The following is a 24,908-nucleotide window of genomic DNA, read 5'->3' on the forward strand; positions in this document are numbered from 1 at the left end:
ACTTTATACCAGTAAACCTTGGAGTCTCTAATTTGTGCCCAAAAACACCCACACAGAATCTGAGAAACAAATGACCTGCAACCTGAAACAGTCCAGGTTCACACAGTACATTGATTTTGTGGGTCTGCTGCAAACATTCCTATCTTCATGTAGCACTGCCTCATAGCAGGAAGCACAGTGCATTGACATCAGTTGACAGCACATGAATATCTGGCATTGTTCTCTGTCTTCGTGTGTTCTTTAGTGATTTCTAATTCTAACTATGAATCACACAATTGAAAGACTAGTGCAGCAAGGTACCACATAAATCCTACAGTATTTCTATTGCTGCTGCAAATGAATTACCTGCCTTCCCACTAGTCAGTCAGGATTCTGGGGGGTTTGAAGCAGCTTTAGTCCCTAATTGGTAATAATTTATGTGTGGTAAAACTTAATGACACCAACAAGACAGTTCTTGCATGGAAAGTTAAGTGTTATTTCCTAATCTTGCTCAGAACATTTTCAAAATTGCTCTTAAAACTCCAGGGTGTGAGCAAGCCTCGCTCCTGGTAATGCTCCTATGGCTTCCTGCTTAAATGTTTCAACAGTGACTTTATCTGCCCTCCAAAGGGCACTTTAAAGGAATACTTTAAGAATGGAAAATCAGAAGACACTGCCAGCTGTAGGGGACTGGGTCGTGCCCATGGTTGGGTGCTGAGAACAGTTCTGCTTTGCTTCGCTGTACATTTAGAGCTCCCTCTCAGGCTCATTCAGGGTGGTGTGTTTAGTTCTGCCAGAAACAGAGAGGGATTTTCACAGGGCAAAAGCAGGTCTATCAATGTCCTGTCTCTAGAACAAATCATGAGGCACAGAACACTGTGTGCTTGCTGATCATTCCAGTGCTCTACATGAAAGCCAGGGAAGAAGCTGGACTGAGCTCTGCTTGGTCTGCAGACATGTAGCAGAGAAAGGCAGCACACAACTCTTGGTTCAGCTGGCATTTTTCAACTACATGGCACAATTCAGACAATGTGAGCAGAGGAGAGGGTGCTTGGCCATCTCCACTGCATTATCTGGAATAATAAAATAATAAATAGGAATTATTTTCTGTACTGGTACCAGGCAGTCAAGCCACATTGTCATCTCAGCCTTTTAGCTCTGAGTCACAAATGACTTCTATCTCCTTCCCAGCTGCAACTGGATGGCAGATTGTTTAGGGTGACATTACCTGGGTCCAGGTGGTCCTACCTACTGCAAAGTCTGTAGTGCTTGTTTATTTTGTAGAGGTTCTATGCCTTGATCTTTTAACGGTGCTCTGGAGCACTGTTCTGAGCAGTGGCTCTTCTGTGCCACCACTGAATGGTGTCTTGTTTTCACTTCAGTTTGTGTCTGAGTTGTATTCCAGAGAAGAGCACTGAACAGGTTAGAATTTAATTGAAAGTAGAAGGTAATTATTTCAGTTACCCAATGATCTGCTGATGTAGGAAAATTGTACTTAGGAGAAGGACAGCACCTCTTTGAAGTGCAACCTTACTTTGAAAAGTAAATCTAAAACTGTTTCTGACAAGTAAATATTTACCATTTCTCAGGGATCCAATGGCAAACCTGTTTAGAGTCACAATTCAGGTGGGAGAGGACCTCTCAGGAGCCTCTGCCTCCCAGCAGGGTCACCTGTGAGAACCTTGAGTTTCTTGGGACTGTATCCAGTCTGTGCTCAGCAAACTGTGGGATCTGAGAATCATCTTGTTGGGGTTTGGTTTTCAATTCTGGTTCTGCACCCACAGATTTTGTTATACATATTAGGCCTCAGGGAAAAAGGTATGTTCACAGTAAAATTTAAGTGCCACCTTCACCTTGAGGCACGCACAGGGAGTAGAGGTTACAGCTTTGGTAATGCAATTGTATGGACTCTCTGAAGACAGATCTGAGCATTTTTAAGGAGCTGAATATACCATTTATGCACTTTTAACCACTTTACTTCATTTCCTGATACACTGTTAAAGCGAGGCCCCCAGGTAGGCAGGGAATGATCAGATCTGGAGCTCATGTGGAAGCCATGAGTGTGTCCTGCTCTTAGAGTTGAGAAGACAATGCTTTGATAATTATCATCAAATTAGCTTCTCATTGAAGCTAATTAGAGCCCAGTGCAGCAGGCTGTGTCAGCCTCACAGGTGCATCAAAACATTGCAGATACCAACTCAGTCCTTGGCAATGTTATAGTTACAGGACCACAAACTGTGCCTCATCAGTCAGGTCACTCAGGATAAACCTCTGCCCATGATTTTCACCTGGTAGTGGGGTGAGGTAAAGGCTAGATGTTATCGCAGTCTGAATTCCATCTCCATGGAAAGACTGGAGTCTGGTCCTTGCAGGGATTGTTCTTCAAGTTTAACAGAAGCACACATCTTTCCTGCTACCAAAAGGCAGGCCACAAATCCCAGATCCCTGAGCTGTCCTTAAACTACAGGTTAGGACACTCTCTTGAGCAATGGAAACCCTGGGCTGAGCTCTGGGAGGCCTGCAAGAGGCTCATATACGTATCCACCACTCTGCTGGCTGGTTATGCCATGGAAGTGTACTTGTAATTCCTCAGTTAGCATTTTAGAATGAAACTCTGCTGACTTGTGTGCTTTCTGTGCTCGGAATTTCAGACTATTGAGACACAGTAGGCCTGCTGAGTCAGGCCTCCAGGAGATAAGCAGATGTTCCTGAGCTCTAGGTGACAGCAGTGTGTAGGCAAGAGAGAGAAGCCTCTGTTCCCAAAATACAGTGCTCTAGCCCCAGCTTGTGCAGAGCCTGTTTTGCAGAGGTAATGCACAGGGCAGGGGCAGTGAGCACGAGTGCTGCAGTGCACCCCTCGCTGCAGCACAGTGGGGAAGGGCTGCCTGGGACATGGAGACCCAGTCTGGCAGCAATCCGACAGCTGACCCACATCCAGACCTCTGAATTGTGACACTTCTGACCTAGTTTCCACCCTTCCTAAGCCTGGCTATATTCCAAACTCCAATAATCTTCTACCCTCTGCTGTGAGAAGCCAAAAACACGAATTCAAGGCCTCAGTGCCATTCTTTTGACAATTTTAAGGCTGCTGTGTGAGGAAAAAAAATGTTCATTTCACCTCTTAAATCAATTACTTATCCTTTTCCATACTTGTTCAATATTTATAAGAACTCAGATCACCACACTCTGAAGTTACAGTCAATTCCTATTTGAGTGCCAGCTACTCATATGAAAGTGTGGTAACAAAAGCTGATGTACTCACTTTCCCCCTAAATTTTCCTAAATGTGATGAAGAATTCAAAGCATTAGTTCTGCTTTACAGGGAAACTCCTCACAGTTCCAAACACTGCTGAGATTCTGTCCAGTCTTGAAGGAGACCTAACTGTGAAAGGAGGTTGTGATCAAGATACCACAGAAATATCTGGTGCCCACCACATTCTTACTCTTGCCAAAACTGATTTTAAAATTTATTAAAGCTTTAAGAAAAGAAAAGAAACAAAAAACTACCAAATTTCCAGTGGTCTTAAGGAGCAAAGAGCAGCTAAAGAGTGAACACCACCCTGCCCTACTGGGTGTCCACAAGAAGGTTCAGTCCCCAGCAGAATTAGTGTGGATTAGGGAAGGCATAAAATTCTGCTACCCAACCCAGAGTTAAAGGAAGAAAGGGTCTGGAAGGAGTAAACTGCATATTTCCTGGGCTTTGTAGTATCCTAGACTATTCACCAGGTATTCTGACTCTGATAACATTTACTTTTGCATTCTCTGTGGATTAAAAAAAAGAAGAAAAGTTTGTAATAGAGAATTATTAGTAAAGGCTAGTTAAATGATACTAAGTCCAAACAAAAGCTTTGCTCAGAATAAAGGAAAGGTTAACTAAACTGCACAAGGTATAGCAAATGCCAGGAAAAAATTTAGTGTAGTCTAGCAATCATTATTTTATTTATACTTTTAGGGTAACCTTTTTTTAAAGGCTCAAATATGTGTACTTGGTTTTAAGAAGTTTTTTAAAGCACAGCACATATAATAATGTTTGAGTCTTGAGACTTGAAAGGCAATAGCTACCAGTGTCAGAAGGGGCTTTCCCAGGAAGAAGGTAAGGATGTCTAGGCCTTAATCAATGTCTGAGTTGATATTTCCTAGGGAAAAATAGCATAAAGAAGAAAATGCCCATTTGCCCATATTGTTTGTAAGATACTCTTTAATCTGTAGCCTATGAAACATCTGTGATATGTACCCACAAAATGAAATATTTTTCTGAGCCCATTTGAGGTTTTAGCAAAACAAAAGAAAGTAATCCCTAAATGTCTTGCTTTCAATGATCACATAAATCACTGGTGTGTGTGTTCTGCATCATCTCAGCTCTTTTGGTGTAACAGTGGAGGAGATGATCAGACCTGGACAAATACAACGATTTTGAGCACTTTGTGGGTGTGTTCAAAAAAGGCTTGCTTATATATAAATTATGTCAACCTTTATGAACCTTTGGCAAGTCTTACTGCAGTTCTCTTTACGCCTTCCCTGTGTTGGCTTCCCCAGCATCTGCTTCCAGTTAGAAGTGCAAAAGAGACCTGATTCAGTGGTAATGCAACTCTCTCCAGAAATTCATCAGGTAGATACTTCTAACACTTCTCATATAGTCTCAAGGGTTGTGTCCAACAGCCTCTTTTATTCCTGAATAGAAGTCCTTCCTTTTTGTGGAATCATCAAGGTGAATTTAAACTTAGTTGTCAGGTTTCACACGGTTTGGATTCCCGCATACTGAGAGTGTGAATGGTTTCCATGATTCGCTCAGTCAGTAAAAGTCTCTGCTTTAGGAATTCCGAGCCAGTGTGTAAGCCTGCAATGCCAGTTCTGTTTGTGCCAGGACTTGTTGCTGATTCCCTCCTTGGCTGCTCCCCGGCTCTGCCCCGCAGGGCAGATACAGCAGCACATCACAAAAGGTGGGTGGGGTGGGATCTCTCACTTCTGCAGCTCCTGCCAGCACAGCGCTCTAATCTCGTCTGAAATGAGTTCACCTCTCGTCAAAGAGAGGCCTGACTCGCCCTCTGCTCAGAAAGTTACAGAAGTTCTTTTGAAGCCTCAGGCAGATCCCTGAGAAATCAGGAATCACAGGAGTGGCGGCATTCAAAAGCACTTGGGTGATTTAGAAGTGCGGGGTTCCTGGCTTTCAGAGAGAATCAAACCCTATTCAGTGCCATCAGCCTTGTAGCCTTGTAGCTGTATTTGAATCGAATAGAATTCGTTGAACGATGTCAGGCTTTTTTTTTTTTTCCCCAGTTGCAATTATATTTTTGCTCTGTACTCTAGTCAGAATTTTCTGCTTCCCAAAGCTCACAGAAAATATACTGTGCTTTCCTTTTCCCCCCTCCCTTCTCCTATTAAATATTAGTAGTTCCCAATACCCCAGTGTCCTGGGGTTAAAATTTGCTGTAGTGAAACACAGAATCAGACAACGAATGCAAAATCACAGATAATACCTGGACAGCGATCAATACTCCTTTATATGCTTATAGGAAAGAATTGCTAAGTAGTTCCTATTATTGCCTTGCTGATATCTTCCTTAATGGTAAACATTCTAAAGGGGTTTTAAGTTTCTATTATTAATCTATCAAAATACTCATAATCTTGGCCTCATCAGTTAGCATTTATTTCACCATCATTAAGATCTTCTCATTTTCAAGTGGAGAGGAAATTATTATTATTACCTACCTCATTCTCTTTTCTAGTACAAATGATTTCATTAGGACATCTGCTTCTTAAAACTTTGAACATTTTGAGATTTGATTCCACTTCCCATCTTTCTCTCCTTCAGTGCTAAGTGTGCACATGTGTGTATCAGCAAAGCTTTCAGAGAAATTATGACTGGCATTTTACTGAGACCTGGGTCTTCACCACTTTGACCTTTTAGGAAGCCCAATACCTCCTGTGTGAAACACTTATTTAATAAAATGCACATCTTTACAACAAGGTAACACCTGTTGGAGCATCCACAAGATAGCAGTGACTGGACAAGTGCACAGTTCTCCCTTTGGCTGGAATAACTTGATCAGTTGTCCTTGACAGAGTCTAAATTCACGGTGATTCCACAACCTCTGAAAAGATATATTGATATTTTAGTCTAAGATTTATTTGTTACAATACAGAATTAATATCATGGGACCTTAGATAAACACAGTCACCTGTTGTGCACAGCACAGTGACTCTGACATGAGGCTTTTCCTTTCCACCAGGAGAATAGGAAATGGGCATGGATATTTCCTCTCTGCCTCAATAATAACAAATTAAAAAGAAAGAAAGCAAGACAAAGATAGATGCTTGATTCATAGGTTTTCCGGATTCTATTGAAAACTTGTCCAGAAAATTAAATAATAGTATATATAATATTATTGTATTTTATGCAATAATATTGAGTAATAGATATATTATTGATGACATTGACAGTATCACGAGATATTCAAATAATCGATTTCTAGCAAATCTTCATTTTCACCTACATGCCAAATCTTATATTTTAAATATTCACACTACTGCCTAATTATCTTTTTTCAGTTTACAGAATTCCAGTTAAATCCCCCTGCTATCTTCTTGTATCAGTGATATAATTGTACAACATTTTAGATGAATGTTGCATTGCAACATTGTACTCAAGAAAATAAAATGAAATTTTAAAAACTTTCGAGTTAGCTTCAGGATTTCTCTGGAAATGTTAGAATGAATCAAGCATCTGTTTCCTGTCCCACTTTGCCATTTACAACCACTGCAAACATGCTTCCTCAAACAGCAGCACTTTTCCCAAGCTGAAGTGAGATTGTGGCTCTATATATTGCCTTTTAATGCCTTTATCTGTTTTACTTTCCCTGGCTTTTCCAAATCCTTGCAGCCTGCCCTCCACCCAGTTGGAGTGAACTGCTAAAACTAATTTTCACCCTGTGATGAGGTGACAACTGATGAACAGTGGGTGTGTATAATTGATTTCTTTTTAAACCAATGACTCTTTTATGTCCAAGGAGAGAGAAAATGCTCCTCTCTTTTAGAGACACAATGCATTTTTGGTGAGTTAAAATAACCTCCTCCATGACTGACACGACTTTACTCTCACTATTTCCTCTATGATTATATGATCTCTGCCATATCTGGGATGGAAAATCCACGTGCCATGCCAGTTATACAGTACATTCTAGTGAGGGGTCATTTCACAGGGCAGTATTAAATTAGTTTCCAAGACTATGACAAACTACAAAGTGGCCAGTTTTGCTGGCTGGCTGGAGACACTAATGAAATCGAGAAAATGCAGTTGTCATTTGCAGTGGGACTTGATTCTTGTCAGTAAAGACCTCTTCTGAGAATCACAGGTTTGGCAGAGAAAATGTGACAGTGAGAGGAATGCAACTGGAAAATCATTCATAAGCTTTTCCCAGTCTATTACTGTATCTCACTTAATGGAACTAAAGTGCTCTTGAAAGCACAGTCTTTTGTACCATATCAGTTGACCTCATCCTTTGCAAATGGAGGTATTAATTCTGCTTAGAAAACTATTCCTTAAAACAGGGAACCGGGAAACATTGCTTATATCATTTACAATTTAATGAGACCTTGGTACGTGAACAAGCTGGCCTAAGTTAAACCCAGCTCCCCCCAGGCTGGAGAGGGCATTTCAGGGCAGACCTAAGTACAGACTTTGGCATGGCAGGGGCAGAGCACAGCCACTGTTGGCTTTGGGCTTCTGAATCTGGGGCTAAACACCAGACAGGAGCTCCCAGCCTCCTGCTCCGACCTGTTTGAGCTCTCAAACACATCTTTGCTCAGTCTTTATCAAAGGGAGGCTGGTTGCTTTGTTTAGACTGGCCTGAAAACAGTCACCTAAAACAAGCAGAGAAAAGAAAGGATTACCCTGAAGGAAACCCCAGTAAATCACCACTGAAAACTGCAAGGAACCCAGGCTGATTGCTTTCACTGCCTCTACATAAAAACACACATTTGAAAGGAACCAACCATAGCAGGAAGAGTTCTTCACCCTTCAGTAAACCAGAGCAACCAAGGATCTCACTTCTGGAATGTATCTGTACTGCCCTTTTTTCTAGCTGGCAGGTGAGGATACTAAAGTACTTTGTATAAGGTAATTTTGTGGAATAACAGGAGGGAAAACACTTTCCTTTTTCACGCTACACAGCTTTGCAAAGTTGTTTTGTCTCCTTTCCTTATCAAGCCTATGATTTCTCAGCTCCTGGAGAAATGCCCATCTATATAGTTTCATAAAAAAACCTTTTAACAATAGATCAGTGAATATTCCCTGTAGGGAACATCATCAGTTTGTCTATTTATGGAAGCAGACTTCAGGAATTTTGTAAAAATATAGATATTTTGAAGATAAGACAAAATGATCAAACTTACCAAAAGTCAGCTGAATAATTTTTAAAGACTGAGCCCAAGATAACAGGGGTGGATTGGAAGGGATTTAGATTTGGTATCCTACTAACAAATCCATCAGTGTTCCTCTATTTCCTCTGAAAACCTTTAAATTAGATTAATAGAGTTGATCTGTTTTATGTCTAACCCAGTCTTCAAACTTGCTCTCCCTCTGACAAAGCCATTAACTTGGATAAGCCTTACAGTACATGTAATCCTGATTTTTCCTACATCTGTCTTGCAGGTTCACATATTTGACCTGTATCTGCACTAATTGGTTGAAATATCTGTAAAGTCTATCTCCTTTTATAAGGTTAGAAAGCACAGTGGATTTAGGGATTTGCATACATATTAAAATAACTCAAGTTGTTAAAAGTCTTTCTCTGCACAAGCTCTATTGCATTCTAGGAATGAGATATTTCATTCTGGTCCTGCAAACAAAATGTATTTATTCATTGCAAAAAGAACAGTAAGAGCATTTGCTCTTTGAAATCCATTCTAAAGAATAACATTGATTCAGATCCTTTTAAAAACAGAGGCCTGTGTTGGAAACACACTGTATTAATTAAAAAAATATTATTAATTTTGCTTACTATTTAATCATTTATAATCAGCTGATTCATCATTTCTAATGTGGCAGGTACATTTTGCTACTTTAAAAAAGGGAGAGGCCAAATAGCTGATCCTACAACGTGTTACCTCCAACAACTGCAATACTGACAAGACATGAGCTGAGTACTTACCTTATTTTCCATATTGCTTAATCTCTGTTATACAACTCATGTTTTATGGTTTGGGATTACTTGGCAAGTGTTATATCTAAAACTGGAAGCGTGGCAAGCCTGGCTACAGTTGCTAAACTTCACCAAACTCAGTAATTCTCATAAGATTCCTGCATCACCCATGATTTCCCTGTGGAGCTGAATTTGAGCACTGATTTTATATCTATTTATGGCTGATATCAAGTGTGCAGATGCAGGTGGTTTTGTGTAGTGTCCTCTGGAGCAGGCAGTGCTGGGGAATGCAATGCAGAGGCCTCACACGCTCTTGCATCCATGCAAGGATCATCCATATTTTTTCCTGGAGCAGATTGCCTTTCTCCAGCCACCCTCTCCAATCTCCTAAGCTCTGTTCATAGTTATTAGCTCAAGTACAGCTTGAGTGCAAGAAGATCTATTGCCTCCAATATTTGAATTCCTTCCAATACTTTTGTCCTGAGAAGAGATTTATTGCTTCCAACTGGCCCATGTGTGTGAGCCTGTGCTGTGAGCATGAAAGATAGAGCCCAGGGATGGCCGGGCTGGCCTCAGGGGAGGGGAACCAAAGCTGGAGCCTTTGCCAGCAGCCAGGGGTGTGCCTGGGACAGCTTCAAGGTGTACAGAGCACAAGGAATATGTGGGTTTACACAAATCACTACTCCTATTTCAATCAGCTTTATAAATGCAGCTTCTAGGATGGATCTCTTTCTGATCAGTCCTAACACTATCAATATCATAAAATATAGGAGAAGTAAATTCTCACAAAGCACACTGTGGTATCTATTTCAGCAGAAATAAATGGCCATAAAATGCAGTTTTCATACAGAAAAGGAAACTAAGATACCATTTCAAATTTGGGTCAGCATCAGTATCATGAAAATTCTGTTCAAATCCTCAACTTTCTATCAACAATCTTTGATTATATTTACCTTGAAGAATTTTATTCTTCACCAGTTTGAAATGCATAAATTAAATGTTTCACGTTGCTATCCAAAGGCATTATCAATTAAGCATTATCAATTAAGCATTATCAATTAAGCATTTTCATCAGTCAGCATTCTTAAATTTGACTTTCTCACTATCAAAAAATTTACCATTGGTACTATTAAGACCAAGCAGTAGTATAATATCTTTGTATTAATCTCTGTATTACAGAAGCAGAAACAAAAATAGTCTAAGTAGTCCTAATAATGCAAAAAGAAAAAAAAACCTCAGTGATTGTGTCTTTTTTAGCTTGTCCTCCTTCTTTCAGTTAACTACAGTGTGATAGAAATGGTATGAAATATATCTGTAAAGTAAAAGCTGGCAAAATCTCTGCTTTAGTTTCTTTTGTACACAAAGGAAAAAGAGATTCCTTTGTCACATATGCATTAGAAGTAAAATTTCTATTGTGCTGACATCAATGTCAAATTCTGAACAGTTTCAGCTGAGCAAGGATTAAATTTCAGAACTTTGTTTTATGCCAGATAACAACTTCTCCATCTAAATCACATGTTCCATAAAGCACTGTAATGGTCTCTGGGTTTTGTCAAAGGAGCTGTTCAGCTCTCTGGCTGGATCAAAGCTATCCTTGTCACTGTCATAATAATAAATTAGGTATTAGTAATTGTTAATTAGGCACTATTCCTAAAATCCTTATTTTATTTCATCTTGGCATAATACTACCTCAGAGAATTTTACATTAATGTTTGGTAAAATTTTTTTGCACCTCAGAATATGCCATAGAAAAATCATTCTAAATGAGAAGAAATTTTCTAAATAGATAATTTTCTGGTGTTGATTATGTTCATACCAGGTTTTTAAAGCATATAATGGAAGTGCCTAAAATATAGACCTTTGCTTCTCTGGGTAATAATTGGTTAGAATGTGCTTCTGCAGGATATTCTCATTAATTCCTTGGGGAATGTTAATGCATAGGGAGCTTTCCTCTAAAATACACTACAGCACAGTAGAGGTTTTAAATTTGACTGTGTGAAAATATCATAGTGTGGCCAGTATGACTTCAAATGCCTTGAGCAGCAGGCATGGGATTGGCAGTTTTATCTAAAATTTAATGGTAATTAACTTTGTTTATTCTGCCAGATTACACTTGGCTGTTTGTTAATTTGTGTCTCTAAGGGGTTCCAAGGTGTGAGGGTACCACAGGAAAATGGGGAAGACTTAAAAAACTCTTTGTAACAAGCTGTATGCTCAGGCATGTTTTGGTTATTTTAATATGTTGATATATAGACAATATACATGTACATATCATAGTTACAAAGTCAACCTTTAACACCTATTTCACTCCCAGGCCAGTTTTGGGGCTATTTTTTTTTTCCTTATCCCTTTTTAGATCATTCAGTACACAATCTACTGTGTGACAATCATATAAAACTGTGTCAGACTCAGCCAGTGACTTTAATTGTGTCACAAATGTAATGTGACATGAGCAATGCACCCTGGTGTTCCAAGGAATAACACAATGTGTCACAGTGGCAATGTGTAAATTAGGCTTCTCCAAGTGCCATTGTTATGGAAACTGTGGCCTTCAAATGAAGCTATTGCACAGGAGTGCAGGAATGTGAGCCCAGGAGCAGCTCTGGCCTGGGATTTGGTTATGCCCACGCTGAATTCTTTTCTCTGATCTGTAAATAATGTAACAATGCTTCTAACTATCCCAGGCAGACTTCAAAAGATTTTAATCAAATGGTTATTCTAAAGGTGTTTACATGTATCAAAAAATCTCCAAGACTGCAGACATGTTTTTTCTCACCGAGGTGCATTTGCCAGAGAGGGAATTCCAATTTCTTCCTCCCCACGTCTATAATACACCTGTGCATATAATATAAGGATTTCGACTACTCTGTGTATGCCACATATTCTACTTTGAATTCAAATTTCTATAAGTCAGGTTCCCCAATATTTCTATAACTTGAATAGATATTAATTTGACATTTTGAAAGAGAGAGTAATTGGATGTCTCTTGCGTGACAGCATGGAACATTTAAATTGCACCCATCTCTATATTTTGAAGTTTAATGCTTCAGTCTATGTGATAGTTACAGGCTGAGTCCAGTCAAGAGACTCTTTTGTTTTGTTCATTAAAAAGAGATTTTGATATGGGCTTGGTGTGCTTGGTTAGCAAAGCTAACAAACTTCTGCTGTCTATAGTTGATAATAAAATGATATTCAGTGGACTGTGATCTTTGCATGAGACAGTCATTTAGGACTGGGAGCACTGTACTCATAGAGCTTGGTTAAATGTTATTGCAATTCAGGTTCATTAATTTTTCTAATTAATCTGATTGATTAGAAGTAGCTGTGAAGCCCAATTGCAAAATCAGAACAGCAAAGTCATTGAAAAAGCAGTTGACTATGGTAAAAGATTTGGAAACATGCTACTCCAAAAGATGAGACCAAGAAAAAAAGGCAGCAAAAGAGTCCTGCCCACGGTCACAAACCTGGAGTGGTTAGAATGTTTAGTCCCCAGTGCTTGGAGCTAAACCATTCCTAATGGTGTTAGTTCCAGCTCACTTAAATAACCAATTAGGTAATGTCTTTTTTGCTCTGGCTTCCCACTCTGGCTTTTGAAAGCCAAGTATGTTTGGCATTTTGTTACTGGGAGTGGAAGTGACTGTTCAATATAAAATTCAGGGAGAGGCCTGAGCCCAGCACTCATGGTCCAGGCCAGTGGGAATAGTTTAGGGCTACCAGGGAACTCCACCAGGCTCTAACAGCCTCAAAAGCCTTTCCTTGCTGGGGCTATGCCAGTGATAACGGTGCTAAAGGCTCAGCACCACGCTTGGGTTTGGCTTTTTATGGTTACAGGCTGGGCCTTGGGCTGAGACCCCTCAGTAACTGGAGTGCACTGGTGCGTTCTGAGCATCCTGATTCAATCTGAAAGGAATCCAGTTTGACACAGAATGGGAAGTGGACAAAATTGGAACCTCTTTAAGAACACTCCTATTCCAAGCTGAAGTATCAAGGCAGACTTACCCATTTATCTCCTTTCAGGTCAGTCTGGACAATAACCTTTCCATTCTCCAGGTCATTATGCCATGATCAATATATCAATATTTTCTGTTAACTACTACCACAGATGTCTTCTGCATGGCTGCAGTGCTGAAGTGGTGCACAGTCACTGTTTGTGTATTGGAGCTTCCATCCAAGTCAACCATTTAGGGTGTTTGGGGTTTTATTGTTTAATCATATCCAATTAATGTACTTTTACCACAAGCCCATATGTGCTTTGCTCTGTTGAAGAGATTCATCATTGTAACTTCTATATTAAGAAATATCTTATATTATATTTGTTCTCACAAAGTGCCCACAAGCTCCATAGGAGCCAGCAGTGAGGGCTTGATTTGTGAGCTCTGTGTTTCTATATTCTAGACAGGATGGACAAGTCACAAACTCTAGGTCTGTGTGCAGGCTAGTCTGGACTTCAGAGCCCTCTGAAGAGAGAAATATATCAAAAGTGTATCTGTTTCCCACCAGCACAATTAAACTCTCCAGAATGTGTTGAAGTGGTGATTATTGAGCTTCTCAGACGTGTTGAAAGATCTCAAAATTGCCCCTTTACACCAGAGGTTTTCATTTAATTAATACTATCAAATAGGCTGCAGTGTCCTATTTCAGAGTAATCAGATTTCAATTATACTGCAGTCAAGGCCCACAAGACCACATAACATCCCTGTTTCTGCAGATTACACTAAGTTATGATGATATTTTGAATATTTTAATTTGTCTTTTTTGTGTGGTTTTATGTCAGAGATGCAAGTTAGATATATTTTTCCAACAAACTGGCTTTTTGTATTAATTATTCAGATAGTAGGCAGTTCTGAAATTGCCTAAAAGGCTTCTATAACCTTCATTTCAGCAATTAACACTCACTTTTAATGCTAGTCTGTTCTGTCAAGAAAATCACCCAGCTTGGTCTTTGTGCCAGGGTACTTTTTTCCAGCAAAAAGGAGATGTTCATGCTTCCATGTTCCACAACAAGAAGACACAGAAATTGGGGAGATTATGTGATTACAAGGAATTAAAAATAATAACCACTAACTTGTTGTAGAAGATATTAATTATGTGTATGGGCTTTCTCAGCATGATTTGCTTTGGTATAACACAAAGAGAACAAAAATCAATGGATGATTAATGTGATTTTAAGAGTAAAAAAATTAATTCATGATTTCTCTGGACCTGATCTGTTCAATTGATGGCACATACAAACATCAGTTAGTGTCTACCACTCTTTTCTGACAGGACTCTGAGAACTGAACCATCTGAAATCCCTGAAAGGTATTCTGTGGTCTTCAAAAAACTTTGAATCAGGTTCTTATCCAGATATTTGATTTACTTTCTTCTCTAGCCAGGGTTTCAGGGTTTAACATTGATCATGGTTTGTGTAATAAGAGCAGCAGGGCTGCTAAATACCCTAAGTACAATGTACATAAGGTGCCATTAGAGTTCATCTACTGTTGCTGTGGATAAAAAACAAGACTCATATTTGGAGGACTCATCATTAGATTATGACATCATAGTAATGTCATAGGAGAAAGAATAAAAGATGAAATTAGTTTTATGTTCTTCACTGATCTCAAGATTTGAGAAGTGATTTGAATGGCTTGGATTGTAACAAATCTTACAAACACAGAAGACAAAGATTAATTAGAAAACATTAAAAGCTCTTGGCAAATAAGAATTTTAGTAACACAGATGCTGCATACAAATAATCCTCATAGCATATAATTCTACTGTTTCATGATTCAGACATAAGTGGGGAATTCAGTTCCATAGTAATGCTCTAGTGTGAAATGTGACAGCTTCAATGACCCTTATCCAAAAGGGTGTGAATATTCAGAAAGTGATTCTTATGCAAATTTTTTTTTATTACTAGATCTACCTGATATACTCATTTAATTCATAAATATTGTATCTTTTTTTTTCCAAATCAATTTCTTCTTATCTCACTCATTTTGCTGACAATTGTTGAGTATAGAATACGGTGATAAGAGTGTAGATAAAATTTAATGACAAAATATAACAAGAACTGTACACACTGTAAGGTGGTAAACAGTCCAGTCAAAAGCCCAAAAAATTAAAGTAAAAAAGAAGGAAGGATATTCTTTTAGATGTCATGTAGAAGAAAAACAGGTCTCAGTAACAAAAGATCTAGGTTGGCCTTCATCCATTTGAAGATCATATTTCACCCTCTTTAGCTGCCACACAAGGAAATTTTCTGTTTAGCTATGAATCTTCCAGCTTGAGGAAGACACAAGAGAAATAAGTAACTGCAGAAGCATTTGGCAGAGTTTTTTGTTGCTGCAGGAGTACAGCACAGTTGTGCAGAACAGAAAGGCACTCACAGACATGAGTTTGACTCTGCTCACCCAGGTAGAATTCTTGCTGGAGAAATCTCTCTGCCCCTCACCCCTGTAACTCCTTCGGTGGAAATCAGACCTCAAGTTGCTGCATAAAGATGGAAGTCTCAGAACATGCCATAATGCCAGCTGAAACTCACCAGCAGAAGGGAAAGTACAAACAGCTGGAATGGCAAAGCTATCACCAAATCCATCCTGCCAGGACCAGGTGGATAATCTATGAATAATTTATTCACAGAATGTCAGAGGGTGTTGGATTCAGAAACTTTAGTTTTCCGTGATCCATAACCTGTTTGAGAGTAAGCTCTGTATATTTTTTTCAAACATTGTTCTGATAACCTGCTAATTCATGAGCATTTTTTGGTGACTTCAGATATTGGAGTTTGCTGTCATCTTAAGAACTATGCCTAACATAGTTTCTGTTACATTAAGCAATTAGAAAATATTAGTCTGGTTTTCAATAAGTAACCATAATTATGTATTATTAGTAACCAGCATAATTATCTACTAATAAGTAATGTCTACCTACTAATCTACAAAATAACCTACTAATCTACCTGCTAACCTACAAAGGCCTGCCAAGAGATACTAGTAAATATTAATCACACTTCTAAGGCACTGGAGGACAAATACCTTAGGCAATGTGCTTCACAGGACTTGTTACTGGGACTACTGGGACACTAAAGTAAATGTGAAAACATATTTCAGCTAAATTCTGGCTGCAGACTGATCATCCACATTCCATCCTGAATTTGGAACCTTCTTTACTTGGAAGGAGTAGCAAACTTGGTCCAGTCTTCCTCCTGTCTGCCCTGTGACAGCATCAACACGAGTGCAAGGGCTGTGCTCTTTTCACCCATTCTGTCTGACCCAGAGATGATTTCATGATCACTGCTATGCTGTAAGAGAGGACATCAGCAGCCATGTGGGTTACACCAGCTTCACATGCCTGCAGTCCCATCTCCCTGGGAACTGCCTGCCTTTCTTCCTCACTCTTCTCCCCAGTATCGCCCCAGCACCATCAACACCAATATCATGCCCTGGTACTTTCCTTTATTACCACACCCTGGTATTGGATTCACCCTTTAACCCACTGTGCTCTTCAGCCCAGCATCTTCAGCATCTTTTTGGTCTCCAAAGCCCTCAGCAATTATTGCTTCAGGCAAGAGGGCTGGGTGACACCTGTATCCTCCCTGCCCATATTACTGCATCTCTCCCAGCCAATGTAATTTTAGTTAAATTCAAGGTCATCTCCACACAGATCCCATCCTCAGGATTTTGCAGACACTGCAGGAGTGTGCTAGGCTAAATATTTACCATCACAAGTTCCCAGTGACTATCCCACAACCACTCCCTCAACCCAGTATCGTTCCAGCCCGGAGATGATCCCATGACACCACAGAGTTGTCCCTCTCCCTCTGAAGGGCATGAAAAAAGGCAAGCATTACCTCATGCTGATAGGGAAAGGGTGATTAATATTTTCTCTATATTTAATCTCGTCAGCTCTCTCACTAGGTGACATAATGAATGAATGAATGAATATTCAGATTTGTATTCCTACATGGTTCTCTGTTCTGAGGGACATCCTCTGTTCAGTGTAGCAGCATGCAAATCCCTTGCTTGTGGGTGCCTGCCTGTCACCTTACCTGTGCACCAGGAAACAGGAGAATTTTCTCAAGACTTGCTACAAAGCATTGGGAAACACCTGCTGCTGGTATTTCTAGGCACACACTTGGCAAATGTACTTATCCCAGTCCCATTTAAAAGAATTTGAAGGCTGTACACATCTTGCCTCCTTGGCTCTGAATTGGGAATGAAAGTGGGGTAGCTTGTGTCTAGATGGCTGCTGGGTAGCAATGTCTCTTCTCTTCCTTAAGCCACCTCAGCAGTATGGCTGAGCTGAGAAAGAGGAAACATAAAGAAGGTGTTGCACAGGAAAGGAGAGGTTTGGGTAAAACCCTCACCTGAGTGTCTGTGCTTCCCCTCATGAGTCTGATTTGCTTTTGTCACTTTGATAAAACAAAATCTGTCATCAAGCTACTTTTAGACAGAAAACAGCCAAACAACAGATATGGTGTAGAGAAATGCTTTTAACAAAAAGGTCTGTCCTGTAGGATTCATCCAACTTTGTGGAATTCATCCAACTCACAGTAAAGAACTGAAACCTTATGACGAATGTCAGGAAATATAGGATATATATTCCTCCCCTGATGTTGTCCACATAATTTTACATCTTTTTCCTTTTAGCAGCCATGCTCTCTTCACCTTAAAAAGAAGCTCTTGTAATTAAATGCCTCAATGGAAAGCCCACATCTGGGTCACAGTTTAAAGGCTGTCATCTCTGTGCTGTTAAGGTGATTCCTTGTCAAGCACAGGAATGAGCAGACACATGTGCAAGCAACTGGGCACATTCAGGCAAGACATACTTGTCAGCCACTGAGTCTTTGCAGTGATTTATCTGGATGTAGGGTTCACTCCTGCTTTCTGTGCAGATTTCAAAGGAAATTGCAAACATATATATTCATCATCCTCTCTTAATGGAGGTACAGAATCAGGAGCTAAATAAGAAATGAGCTTTATAAAAAATTACAAAACAAATGGAATTGACTGATAAATACATTGGGATATTTTTATAAATTATGTTCCCTGAACTTTGTACTCTGACTGATAAAACTGTGGGGATTTATTTTGTTATCCCTTGGAAGCATATTTTTGATACTGAACACACTTGCTTTAGAGTAAAATATATGAATATTTAGATCACTTTTATTTTCCATTCATGTGGGCACACAGTTTGTGGTGATTGGGATGGGGCTGGCCCAGCCTGATCCCCAATGGGCTACAGCTGTGAGCAGCAGGTGAGCAGCACTGACAGCAATGAGCCATGGAGTGCCCAGGGGCACTGCCCAACCACCAAAGGGAGCAGAGGGCACACAGGTGCAGGGCATCAACAGGAGGGGATAAAAGGCTGGGCTAAAGAACAAGAAGGGCAGTTACTTGTAGCCCTCTGAAGTGCCATGGTGTTCCTCTGTATCAGCTGCTGCCTTCTGGTGAGGTAAGGTGTTACTGTGTATAAGTTGAAGCTCTCTGAAATGCTGTGGTGTTACTCTGTGTATCATGGCTGTCTCAACTGCAATATATGCTGCAGCACATTCAGACAGGTAAAAATGTAACTGTGTGGCTGTATTAGCTGTAGGGTGTCCCTAGGGGTATGGCAATCATGTTTAAAGTTCTTTTGTTTGAGCAAGGAGTATATGTTTCAAGTCCCTCTGAATGTTCTTTATGCTGCAGTTGGCCAGGTTCAAAGGGCAAAAAGGGAATGGCATTTTGTTCTTTACTGCTGAGCACTCCTTGAAGTACACAGTCTTCATTTATGGCAGTCACCATCTGTCTGACCTACTCATGCAGCCTGGTTAATTGTAGCATCCAAACATCTCACATTTCAGATTTATTCATCCTCACAACACCTGATAGAGCATAATTTTCCTGTTCCTACAGTGGAGAAAATGAAATATTTGGGGGGAAATGGTTGTAAATGACCAAGTAACTTGTAATGTTAGAGTGGAAACTGTACCACTGCTGTTCAGATCAAAGGAAATTTAAGTGCCCAACTGACTCTGGTTTTAATTGAAAGCATGATGCTGAATTAGGCTAAGATGAGTTTACAGCAATACTCATTTTGCATTAATGGATATGCAGGAATAAAATTTTTCTTAATGAAACTCCACATAATGAAGTATGAGAAATATCTTATATATTATTATGAATGCTGGCGTTATGTATTTAAAGATTGGCTGGAGGAGGCAGGCAAAGGTAAATAGAGTAGGCTAGCTGAGGCCCACCCAACAAAGGCCAGTGCAGTGACCTGTCTATGTCATGTGTCTCCTTCCTCTGAGCTGGATGGGGAAAGGATGGCTTTACAGACAGGGGCAAGAAATGAAAACTGCAGATATTTAGCTTGCCTTTATAAATGTCAGCTGTGCCTCTCCATACATCAAGGGACCTAGAGCAGTTCAAACCCTCCCATTGTTCACACTTCATGTTTCAGTGCCTTTCTCCTCTGCTGCTGTTTGCCCCTCCTGTGCCCTGGATACACAGCAGCAGCCAGGGAGCTCTGCTCTGCCCCCACAGCCCTTGGATACTCCTGCATGTGTGCAAATGCACAGACCTGCCTTCCTCAGGGAGGTGTAACCAGCTGGGATGGTCAATGGGGAATATTGTTGCATCTCCTCTTATTCCCTTGTTTGTCCCAGCCTTAGGATTGCCATTGCCATCGTTGGTTTCCCATTGCCTTCCATCCTGAGAGAGTTTTCAGCCTGTACACAGAGGATCTGCAGTGCAGCCACTTCAAAGTGCCAAGGAGGCAGTGAGGTGTGGGAAGGGCAGCTGAGGAGATGGCTTTCGGATCCTGACCCACCAGATTTGCATCTTTGTGCCCACACAGAGCAGAGGAGTTTTGTTTGCAAGGCTTGCTCTCTCAGAGGTGCTGTGTATGGAGGGTTGGATGCAAAAGCAGCACCGCTGTGAAGTCTGGTTACTTCAGATGTCTGTCCCTGGTGTTGAGGGAAGTGAGCCCAGACCAAAGCTTTTCACAGACTGCAGGAGTCACAGCTTTGCTTTGTATCTAACAATACACAAAAGTGTGCTGCAAATTACTAGGGGCTCTATTTCTCTGAATTTCCTATTTTAAGTTACACCCAAATCTACTTGTCAGGTTATTCTTGAATTTACAAGGAAACTGACTCTCACAGCATCCATGTGGATGGCACAGTTTTTATGGAAACAGTTTAAAAGCACATCTAAGTGGTGTGTCAGGGGCTCTGTGACTGCCTTTCAGAGCAGTCAGTGGTCAAGGACACACAAGTCCTCTGTGTCACGCATTTATTTTTTTTTCAGGGCAGTTCTGCATCTTTTCCCCTCCCCAACTTTAGCATGAGAGGACACCCTGCTACTGCTCTTGAGTCTGGTGTTAGGGGATATCAGTGGAGGTTTATTCTTCTCCTATTTTCTCTGGAGGGTTTGGTCAGGAAGGTCAATAGCATCCTTTCTGCTTTAATTTGTCAGTTTTCTTCCCCTCTGCATCCACAGAGGGTGAAAGAAGTTTAATTCAATAGTAAAAAGAAGAATTTCTAACAGTAAACATTTTTCAGAGAAATCTTTGAACTATTGTGCTTCTTTATTATTGCAGTCCCATTCCATTTGGCAGAGTATGTAAGTAATCAAAAGTCTAATAAAAATGTGGTGTAAAGTAGGAAACAACATTGAAAGGTAAACTCCATACAAAATCATAGAGAGATGAGTAATTCTCACTTCCCTGAGCTTTGGATCAAGTCTTTATAGCAGAGAATAAAGAACATCTCTCTTGCAATAAACAGTAAAGTTTCCCCTCAGTGGGAATGGGCACACAAAAGGTGCTCTTGCACTATTAGAGTTTTATCCTACCAAAACACCAGTTATCTCCCAACAATTCCATAAACAATGTAGATTTAAACTTATATGAGAACATGTAATAGCTGTAACCAGAATCACATTCCAAAGTCCAAATTTTCTTAATTAAAAACTACTTTATACCCACAGTGTATTACATACAGCATCCACATTATCTGATTATTTTTTAAAGAATGCACATGCAATATTACATTCTGGCACTACATAAACCTTGATAAATTCATAATGAAATGAACCAAACATTATTTATCTTTAAAATTCAGGCACTAAACTTGAATATCCTTCTGGAAATTTTAATTAGCAATTTAAAAATGCTAAGAAAAAGTATCTGCTCCCAGTTGTCTGTTCAGGTTAAATTAAATTATTTCTGGAAGTAATATAATTAGAATCCTTTTAGTTCTTAATCAATATTTTATTTGCATTTATTTTCCTTGTGCTGCTTGATTAGTTCTTTGGAAAATAGTGGGGTAGGTAGCTTATTTTCAGTTTATTATATACTCACATGTATCTGCACTTTCAGTAATAGATAAACCTCTTGCAGTACAGCAACAACATAAGAATCATAAAATAATGTTTCTTCAGCTTGGCAACTGGGATTCTACCACGTGTCAACAGGAATTGCACTAATTCTGACATGAACTTCTGACATGAAAATATCTTTCCTGGAGATTGTGTAAGTTATGTGTTGCACAAAGGGCCTGATTCACCTGGATTCTCTTAAGTTTATGCAAAATTAATGGAAAAGAGAAAGTAAAACTTATCATTCTTATTTAGCTGCACTTTACACTCTGACAGACCCAAAGCATAGCCCTAAACCTGGAATGAGCCAAGCCCTGCACCAACTGGAGTTCCACTGATATTAAGGACTCACATCACTGTCCCACAACAAACACTCTTGATTACTTACCATGCAATATAGAATGGCATGTTCCTAATGTACAAAGCAGCTCTTGGAATGGAAACCAAGTCAGCAATGGTCAAAAGGGCAAAGATTCCCTTTTATTTATGCCAGATTTCTGAAGGCTTTTGTTGGTCTTTTCTCTGTCTTAATATGACACTGTTTACTTCAGCCACAGACTGTGTCCTGCAAAATGATATGCACTCTAGTTGCAGTCAGATTTGAACTGAAATAGCACATGATTTAGTCAGACTGATGGAGGGACTGAGGGTTATATTCTACTTTACAATATACTTAAGAGAGTTTTTTCAATTTTTCTAGCTGATCATTACCTTTCTGCAGACTTTGATTCTGCAGAGTTCTTGTGGGCTGTTGGTGTCAGCAGCACAGATCTCTCCCTCTGCGCCTGTTTAACCCACACGAGATCCCCAGAGTCCCCAGAGTCCAGCAGGTGGCTGCAGCCACAGGACCAGCTCTCCTCAGCTGATGAGAGGATCTGTGCCCAGCATGTTCTTATAGCAGGAGAAAGGCACTCTCTTACCAGCAGTGTCATCTGAAGGCATCAGAAGGAGGGAAAAGTCATGCAAGGTTCCTCATTGCAGGTTTTATGCAAACTGCTTAAGACTTGGCAGGTCTGGTAAGATCTCAGTGCTGGCAGACACAGTGTGTGTACATCTGAGGTTTGGTGTATTTATGTATATAGTGTGTGTATGACTAAGCAGTGAAAATTGGTCAGTCCAGTGTTTCACCAAAACTGAAACCCAAACAGAAATTTTCTGTTGTTAAACAAATTCTTCACATTTATTTTAAGTGTTTAATTTTTTTTCCCTCTCCTGAGCCTCTGAGTTAAGTACAAAATCCTAATGCTTGCTAAAGAAAATGTTTTTCTGAGACCTTTGCACCTATTTTGTATAACCTGAGCCTATTTTGCATAACCATGAGGGTAATTCATCTCTATTAGATAACTATCCAAGCTGAAACTGTTGAGTGCTCATAATTGAGTAGTTAAGTGATATAAAAGTGACTTGATTTTTTCAATATTTATAAAGGTATATGTGTAGTGGTGAAAATTATGACAAGTGCAAGCTCTTGAACACCTCTTTTATATCTTTACCAATGTATAAGATTCAGGTTTCCATAGCCTAAAGTGACTTTCTAAACTGTACTTCAGACCTCACACTTCAGCTTATGGTTTGAAAAAGTTCTAAAAATAGCATAAGTGTTGAAGTTTCTACAAAAGGAGAAATACAAAATGATCCAGAATTGTGCTGAGGAGATGAAACAAGGGGGCATGGCTGGTACCTTGGGAAGGCCAAGCTGCCATCCAGAGAGACCACAGTAAATAAACAGGCTCATCTCTGGAATCTCATCAAGTGCCAGCTTCTGCACCTGGGAAGGAACATTCCCAAGCACCAAGATGTGATGGGGGACACTTGTTTGGAAAGCAGCTTTGCAGAAAAGCCCCAGAGGTCTGGTGGAGACAGAGACAGAAGCCTGACCTTGCAATAAAGAATGCTGATTTATCTTGGGCTGCATTAGGAGTGTTGCCAGTGGAATGGGGGAGGTGATCCATCCACTCCACTCAACACCACACCAGACCATATAAGCTCCCCAGAACAAGAGGGGTATGGATATTGGAGAGTTTTTAGTGAGGGACCACAAAGATGATGAAGGGACAGGAGCATCTCTCCTGTGAGGAAATGCTGGCAGAGCTGGGACTAGAGAAGGAAAGGGTTGGGGGGAATCTTTTACAATTGTCTGAAGAAGGTGATGCCCAGTGACAGGGGGAAGCAATGGACAAAAACTGAAACACAGGCAGCTCCTGCTAGAACCTCTTTTTAACCATGAGAATGACCAAGGGTGACCAGCATAGGCTTCCCATGGAGGCTGTGGAGACTCCATTCCAGGAGATACTCAAAATACTCTCTTTCACATAAGAAGCAAAAAAAACAGATTAACTAAGTCTAAACTAAATTTTGCAGTGAACTAGTTAAAATGCATTAGAATTTACTGCAGAATAGCCATTTTAGTCACATTCTAAATGAATATATTTATTTTGGTAGCTGTCTGAAAAACTTACATTATTCCTTCACATGGTCAGACAAAGACTGAGAAGACTTGACTACTTTTGCATGAGCTAGCAGAAAAATCAGATAAGTATAAAAATCTCAAAAGGTTTTATATATTTTTACCACAAATATAGTGTAATTATATTAGTTTAAGCTGTTCCTGATTACAGGATGCTGGTCACCTAAAACCTTGTATTAAACTATTTTTAGGTCTTCATGTGTTTGTTAAAAATTGATGTTTCTATGAACAGAAAATTAATTCATTTGATAAATAATCCTGTTATGGGTTCAAATAAGAAAAGTGTGTTAGGACTTGGAGAGAAATTTCATTTGCCAGTCACACTAATGCATTATTCTAAGTTAATAAAAATGCCTTTTTTTTGTTTGCTATTGTTTTTCATTTGAGTTCTGACCATTTCCTGATGTTTTAATTAGGGTTTTTTCACAGATATGTTATAATGAGCATCAAGTTAAGATCAATGGTTAGTAAAATTTATGACAGTGTTACTCAACCAAGCTCTATTTGACGTCATAACATTTCAATTGACATATTTCAGTTGATTTGATGTATGCAAACAGATACCTAAGTCAGCTACTGTTACATATGTACTTAATGAGTGTAATGACATTAATGGAACCAGTGAAATTTTTTTCAATGCAACATTTTCTGCTCCAGCAGAAATTGTGCCAAACTGGAACATTTTGGCAACAATATTAACTTTGATGAAGTTTCAGAGGATTATTTGTAAACTCTAGAATAGGCTTCCTGAAGATGAAAGTAAAACATGGAAAACCTGAATTTCTTGAGTCAAGTGTGAACATTTGGACAAAGTCCCATTTTTGCCAAAAGTTTTGGCACTTCCATTCCAGATTGGCATAGAAAGATTTTCAAAGAAAAGCACATCAAATAAGAGGCTCCCCCACTTAGCCCTAGGTCCTTGTTGGAATTGTGATTATAGGCTGTAGCAGTTTCTCTGGGTTTATAACCTCA

The sequence above is a fragment of the Molothrus ater genome, chromosome 10 (assembly GCF_012460135.2).
Source record: "Molothrus ater isolate BHLD 08-10-18 breed brown headed cowbird chromosome 10, BPBGC_Mater_1.1, whole genome shotgun sequence".
In the NCBI taxonomy this organism is placed as follows: Eukaryota; Metazoa; Chordata; class Aves; order Passeriformes; family Icteridae; genus Molothrus; species Molothrus ater.